This window comes from Rousettus aegyptiacus, unplaced genomic scaffold, assembly GCF_014176215.1.
Source record: "Rousettus aegyptiacus isolate mRouAeg1 unplaced genomic scaffold, mRouAeg1.p scaffold_m13_p_1, whole genome shotgun sequence".
In the NCBI taxonomy this organism is placed as follows: Eukaryota; Metazoa; Chordata; class Mammalia; order Chiroptera; family Pteropodidae; genus Rousettus; species Rousettus aegyptiacus.
Window position 1 is genome coordinate 166546070 of NW_023416284.1, and position 7245 is coordinate 166553314.

General features: G+C 35.9%; 1 pseudogene; it reads right to left on the reverse strand.

Annotated features, from left to right (window-relative positions):
- Positions 1-6485: 6485 nt before the first annotated feature.
- On the reverse strand, positions 6486-6604 carry LOC118606916 (annotated as a pseudogene).
- Positions 6605-7245: the final 641 nt, after the last annotated feature.

Here is a 7245-nt window from a genome sequence, read left to right on the forward strand (position 1 = left end):
AGTGTATTAGTTTTCATCCATGAAGAAACTGAAGCTCAGACAGGTTAACTAATTTTCTAAATAACCCAGGTCTTGTAAATTTCTAATCTGGGACTTGAAATTAGATCTATTTGGCTCCAAAGCCCTATACTTTCTAGTATGTCATGCTACTTTCCAATACTGTGATTCTGTACTCATAGCCTTGGTTTCTCTCCTTTTCCTTCTGCAAAGTTCCTCATATCTTTTCTTTAATTTCCATGACTTAGGCAACAACAGCATCTGGTAATATTTTTGGCTTTAATTTACTATTGACATTCAAGGGCAAAGAAAGCAAAGAAATAGATGGCTAACTCCTGGAGAGTAGTATCATTACTTATTATTTTTAACATAATTCAAGAGATTATAATTTAAAGAAAACTTTCCGTGATAAGTGTCTAGAAAAATCTTAAGATTAATTGTTTAAAGATCACTCTTTTTATTATTAAAATATATAGTATGCAGCTTTTACTAAGAAACTCAGTGCTGTTCTAATTTTAGAGTCTCCAAATTCATTTATTTGCAGTATATGACTTATCCTTTTGTATAGAATTCTTAATTTTTTGACAATGATTAATCTCAAGTAATAGTTTCCCGGCGTATTATTCACCAGGCAGCAGCTCCTAATTAGTATGCCTTGATCCCCTGGAATGGTATAAGTTAAACACAGCTCCCTGGAACATGCACAAGCAGAGCCCATCCTACACGTGCATTAGCCCAACTGTCAAAGTCCTCTAAGTCAGGACGCTCCCACATTAGAATTATTTTGCTGCAGCAACCAGCTCAAGAGAGGCCGCTGTATGGGAACGGAGCTAAGGAGGATATGAAGGCTCGGGTGAACTGATTCCCTGACAACTTAACATGGAGGTCTTTATCTTCGATTTAACACATTTGTCAACTTGACAGCAGGCTGAGGTTGCAGATTCTTACCCGTGTGAGACTCTGAGGCCCTGCAGAAAGGGCCTGGGTGTGCAAGTCAAACTCAAGGCGGGGCCAACCTCGGAGGTACTATTTACTATTCTAGGGTTTTATTTCCTCTGACTGCAACTTTATCATCTATAAAATGGAGTCATAATAACTAGTCACAAGAGTTTTGAGAAGATTTAATGGTTAATGATGCAGAAATAAGGATGTAGAAATAAACAGGAAAATAGGAGTAAAAATGATGTTGTGGAAATCCCTCAATCAGAGCTCTGCTTCACAAATCTTTGTGTTTGATTTTTACATTGGTCAAATATTTATGAAGTATTATGGAGATACAGCCCTAGCCTCAGTATCTTGCTAGGCTCACAAGATCTCTCTTTCAAATTGAGCAGCCTGAAATAATGGCCAAAAAAAGCCTATGAGATTACACATGAAAATTAAAGCCAACGGAAATAAACAAAGCTCCTTAACAAATTGTAATCGCTATTTAATCACAATCTGGGAAGCATACTTTTGTACTTTATTACAGCCATGTTGTCCTTTAAACTATTGAATTTTATCAAAAGAGCACGACACTTGAAATGCTTTAGATTGAAAAATAACACATTTTTCAAATATTCACCGTGTCAGTTTCAGATTGGCAATGAGAGTAGTTATTAAAAACCTTAGCTCTGCTTTCAAATAACAAATGAAGTAAAACAAATTGCTTTATGAAATAAAGCTAGCTACAACGACTAATGGTCAATAATATGTGTTATTTCTTCTACCATGAAACAAGGGGCCGAGATGTTTGAAAATGACTGGTTAAATATCAGTTCATTTTATTTAATAAGCGATAGTTATTTCCTACATTAAACAAAACTCAGTCTACTTAACCTGAGCTCACATTTAAGTTTCAAATTCACTTTGGCTAAATAATCAGAAGCCATCATTGCAGACCGAAACAGCGAGATTTTTGGTAAGAATTCAGTGACATGGTTGTATAGAAGACCAAATGGATTTGGTTAAGACTGGATTACTTACCCAAAGTCCAAAGATAAATTTAGTTGAAAATTGGTCACAGGTAGCCTTGCAGTCTCAAAGGGCATTTCTGACTAGACAAACAGCATCTCCCAACATCCCCTCCACTGAAATAAACAGCCAAGTGTTCCCTCGCCACAGGCTGGGTAAATACTAACTAAACCGTCTGCCTCTATGCCAGTAGGAGCAACACTCCCTATTTTTTAGCAAAATATTTTTCCACTCTGGCCATCCAAGAAACTCTCCAAATCCAATACATTTCAATAGACTTTTAAGGCTTCTCTATTTTTCTCACTATTTATAGCTTTCAGATGTTGGCAGGTAAAGAACTACATTTTCTTCAGAATAAACTTATAAATGGCAGTGATGCAATTTCATCATATGTCACATGGGATTAAGTATTAAAACAATCCTTCTAAAAATGAATGTAAACATTGATAAAGACTGGAAAACAAAATAAGTTTCTTGCAGATAGTGTCTTAAAGGTCATATTTATACTGTGAAGAGTTTTGTAGGGCGAGGACACTGGGATCTGGCCCGGAAGGAAAGCACAGGCTGGTCCCAGCTAATGTGTGGGGACAGTCTTTGCAAGGCTAGAACAAAAGTCCAGGATGCTGTGATCTGCCCCTTCAATGAAAGTAGGCTGATGAGGGCATAAAGCAAATATGAGATTACCTTAATGTGTATAGGGTTAATAAACTGCAAACCATTTGCTAATACAATACCTTACTGGTCTTTGTAACAACCCTAAGCAATAGACAAGGCTATTATTTACTCTCTTTTAGGAATAAGAAAACTCATTTTTAGAGGAATGAATTAACCGAGACGTTCTGAGGCCCGATTGTGCAGAGCTGATGCTAGAAGCTAGATCTTCTGCAGTCTAACCCTGTTTTCATTTCTTGATTTCATACAGTTCGTCCAAGAATTCAGCCTGTAGAGCTTTACAGTCTCACTGGGAAGACAATCTATTCACATGAAAGAGTCAATGAATAACAAGAAAGATCAATTAAAGAGATTTGTTTAGAGAATGGAAGCCAGTGTTCTACTTGCTAGTAAAGGATTACATTTGGCTGATTAGGAGGTGATAATCTGGTACAACTGAAATGTGGAAAAGTTGAGTTTAAATACCCAGTTTGGTCTCTAGCCAGCTAGTTGACCTCTGGAGGTCTCATCTGTAGAGCTATACGGCCCCCCTGGGGATTGTGGTGAAATAACCAAGGATGAAGCCCCTCTGAGGCCATGTTAGAGAGAGCCTCTAAGATTTTCTTCAAGAGCTCCTGCACCAGGATTCATGGAGGAAGCAGTACTTGAATAGGAATACTATAGCTAGATAGGTAAGGTAGAAGGGAAATCATCACAAGAAAAGATAGCCCGAGAGAAGTTATTGTGGCAAGGGCCAGATTGCTGCTTATGTGGAACAGTGAGGAGACATTTGATAGGTAGGTATAAAAACCAAATGTGTGGCAAGTTCAACAATTATTAAATCAATCTCATCCATGTAGTCAGTCTGGACATTTTAGGTTAAGGTTTCCTGCACTTATCAAGAGTCATCCTGACTTTCCTGTCTTCCCTCCCTCCCTTCCTCTCTTCCTAACTTTTTCTTTCCCTCTTCCTTCTCTCTTCCTCCCTCCCTCCCTCCTTCCCTCCCTCCCTCCCTCCCTCCCTCCCTCCCTCCTTCCCTCCTTCCTCCTTCCTCCCTTCCTTCCTTCCTTCCTTCCTTCCTTCCTTCCTTCCTTCCTTCCTTCCTTCCTCCTTGCCTGTTTGAAATATATTTCAGGAGGGGTAGATTTATTTGTCTAACTAAGGCAGGAAGGGGTGGCAAATATAGGTCTTGCATACTGCCACACCTCTGCCATGACTGACAATGTAATTAACCACTGCTTTCTGGGCATAATCTCAGGATTCATTTCAAGGTGCATGGGTTGGCTAGAGTTGGCACAAGCAATGAGTGCTGTTTGCCAAAACAAATCTAGGACACAAATGGATCAAATATAACTTTCCATTTAAAAAAAGGTTAAATATATACTACAAAATACACTTCCTTTGCTCTTTTCAAATGTTTTCCCCTTGCTGTTTTGATCTCAGCAAGAGCTTCAAGCAGAAATAGACAAAAGTTATTTGAAGTCATAGTCTAGTGCATTGAGAGTCTAGAAAAGAATTTTTAGAAGCCTAAATATGTCTCATGAATGGATGTCACCTTTTGAATATTTTGTCATACAAATTGACTTCCTAACATTTGGTGTTTGCCCCCTTGTGAATTTGAATTTCCCTTGTGCTAAAATTTGGTTTCTTAGTTCTAATGCAAATATATTATATGTGTACATATACGTAGAGCTTATGAGCTCAGTTTCTGAAGCCAGAGTTGGAAATCCAGTTCTGTCTCTTTTTAGCTGAGTGCCTTTGAACAAGTTAACTTCACCTTTCTTAGCTTTGGTTTTCTCCCATTGAAAAGAGAAATAATCATTTCTACCTTATAGGGTCATGGTGAAGAGTAAATGAGATAATTAATATAGAGAATTTAACATAGTATCTGGGACATGGTAATACTCAATAAATGAGAGTAGCTAACATTATGCAGGGTGAATTAAGGACTCTGATGCTCACTGAATCGTTTGGCAAAATGCTATGTTATTTTGCTTTTGTGAATGTACATTAGAGTTTTAATGCTACTTGAATTCTGTTTTGTGGTTCCATCAGGATTTGTGTGTGTGTGTGTGTGTGTGTGTGTGTGTGTGTGTTTGAACTTCAAGAAAAATGTCCCCTCTTTGGTAGCTGATATATTCAAACCACTAGTGCTGGAAGAAAAATAATCTGTCATTGAAGTAGATGAGAGTTGACATGACAGACTGTGCACTCTATCTTAAACATTCATAACATGCATAATATGGTCTCCATGGAATGAAATTATTCCTTTAGAGTCTTTGCAGTCCCTTGTATCATGGCTCTCATAGAATGGAGACATTGTAATTCTAAAATAACTATGCCTATTTGAGGAATAAAAATATCAAGAAAAAAGGCATTTTGCATATATAACAACTGACATTTATAAGCTGTTTAGATATGTGTGCATACGTGTGCATAAATGTATGTGGATGGGCCATGTATATATCTATTTGCACATAGGTGTGTGTGATGTTTTAATATCTGATGTTTTGCTGGATCATAATTTATTGGCTAAAAGTAAGTTTTTCAGACTCTGAAACACTTGAGTTCCAATCCTGACTTTACTGTTTTACTGGTAATGCAATTTTAGACAAATCTACCCTCCAATCTTAGGTAACATATTTAAAATAGGGATAAGTATACTTTATAATCTTTCATAGAAAGAATTCATATGAAATAATGCATGTAAAATGCATAGTGAAATATTTGACACATATCAATCTCTCACTTAATAGAGCTATTAATAATAACAATAAATAAATAAAACAAGTAATTAAAATAATGTCTATATCAAGGAAAACTGGTTTTCAGCTTCATTATTCAATGTCCTGCTTTGATTTTTATTTTACAGAATAATCATTTGCTTGCTTAAGTAATACATCATTCCTTAATTATAACTGTCATGTGAAAACTTTACTAATCCATTTTCTTCTGAGAAATATAAACACTTGAGCAAATAATGAACTTCCTGACCCAGAGTTTCCTAATATGAGAAGAAAGTCTACTTCTTTGACTGCATTCTGGCATGACCATATCTAATGAAAGAAAGAAATCAAATAATAGATTTTATAGGTCCTTGAAAAGCATGAAATGACCATATAACTGGAGAAGAAATATGAAATTATACATATTTATCAAATACATATTTATAGTGATAGGCGGCATCTCTAAAGAAGGCTAGAATATTAATACAAATAGCCTCAAAGCAGTTCATGATTAATAAATTTGCTAATTATTCTTCTCAGTTGCAAGAATTGACTTGTATTTATTGTAATAAAAAAGTACAGTGTATGCCAAATTTTACCTTTCAAATTCATTGGTTTGAGTTAAATGACATTCACTGAAGGCCTCTTGGGCTTATAATGGTGCTATATTTCCATGTTAGAAAATGCTCACAGATCCATCAAGATGGAAACATTTAGTCAACATGATCTATGCAAAGTGACCAGATACTGCTGGGTCTCTCCTGCTGCTGCTGTGTGCGGGACCATAAACATAGATTTCTGCAAATGTTCCAAATCTTGAAGTTGAAGCACAAAACAGGAATATTTCAGTCCTCTTCATCCTTATAATAGAGAGGAGAGCCATTATGATTTACCAAATTTTTCAATAAGGAAACAATTAATCAGTTTATGGTTTAACTTTAAGAAGAGTGCACTTGTAGTTGAGACAAATCTACCATTTACTTCTATGCATATTTGGACAATATGTTAAACATTATTTCTTCCATCTGTAAAGCTGGGCTAATGATACCCATTTCACAAGACTCATGAAAAATTAATAAAATTATATGAGAAATTGCTTTGTGAATAACAAAGAATTATAAATATGTAAATTAGTAAACTCTTTTTTTTTTTTTTTAATGCCTACAACACCTCTTATTCCTAGGTGGTCTCCCATCTAAGTACTAACCAGGCCTGACCCCGCTTAGCTTCCGAGATCAGACGAGATCAGGCAGGTTCAGAGTGGCATGGCTGTAGACAGTATGTAAATTAGTAAAATGTTTTCTAGTCTTTCTTAATTCTCACTAAAGTTATGATCAATTTCTTTTTTTTATGGTGACATCGGTTAATAAAATCCAATAAGTTTCAGTTGTACATTTTAACATTAAGGCATATATATATTTACACTGTGTGTTCACCTCCCATAGTTAGATTTCTTTCAGTCACCACATATTTGACCCCCCCCCCCCTCTTTTTTTTTACCTCGAATCAGTAATTCATCCACTCTGGTTAAAATTTGGCCTCGAGTGAAATAACTCTAGTTGATATTCAATTGTGTTAAAAGGTAAGAGCTCAGAGGTTTTTTTTTTCTATTATTTGCAGGTCCTGAGGCTATATAATTGTGAGTTTTCAAGCAAAAATTTCCTCCCTTTTATGACATGGGAGAATACAAGTGAGACCATGGCAAGATATGGGAAGGAGGAAGCTGAGTGAAGTGTATGAGATATTAATTAAGGGCAAGAAGGATATAGTCAGCTAGACTTGGGTTTTAAAATAACCTTTCGTACTCACTAACTGTTATTGTTTACAGATTAGATTAGGTAACTGCTTAAGGAGCTTATTGAATCTGTGATAACACGATACCACCCTACCTACAGAAATATATGAAAAAAATTTCAAT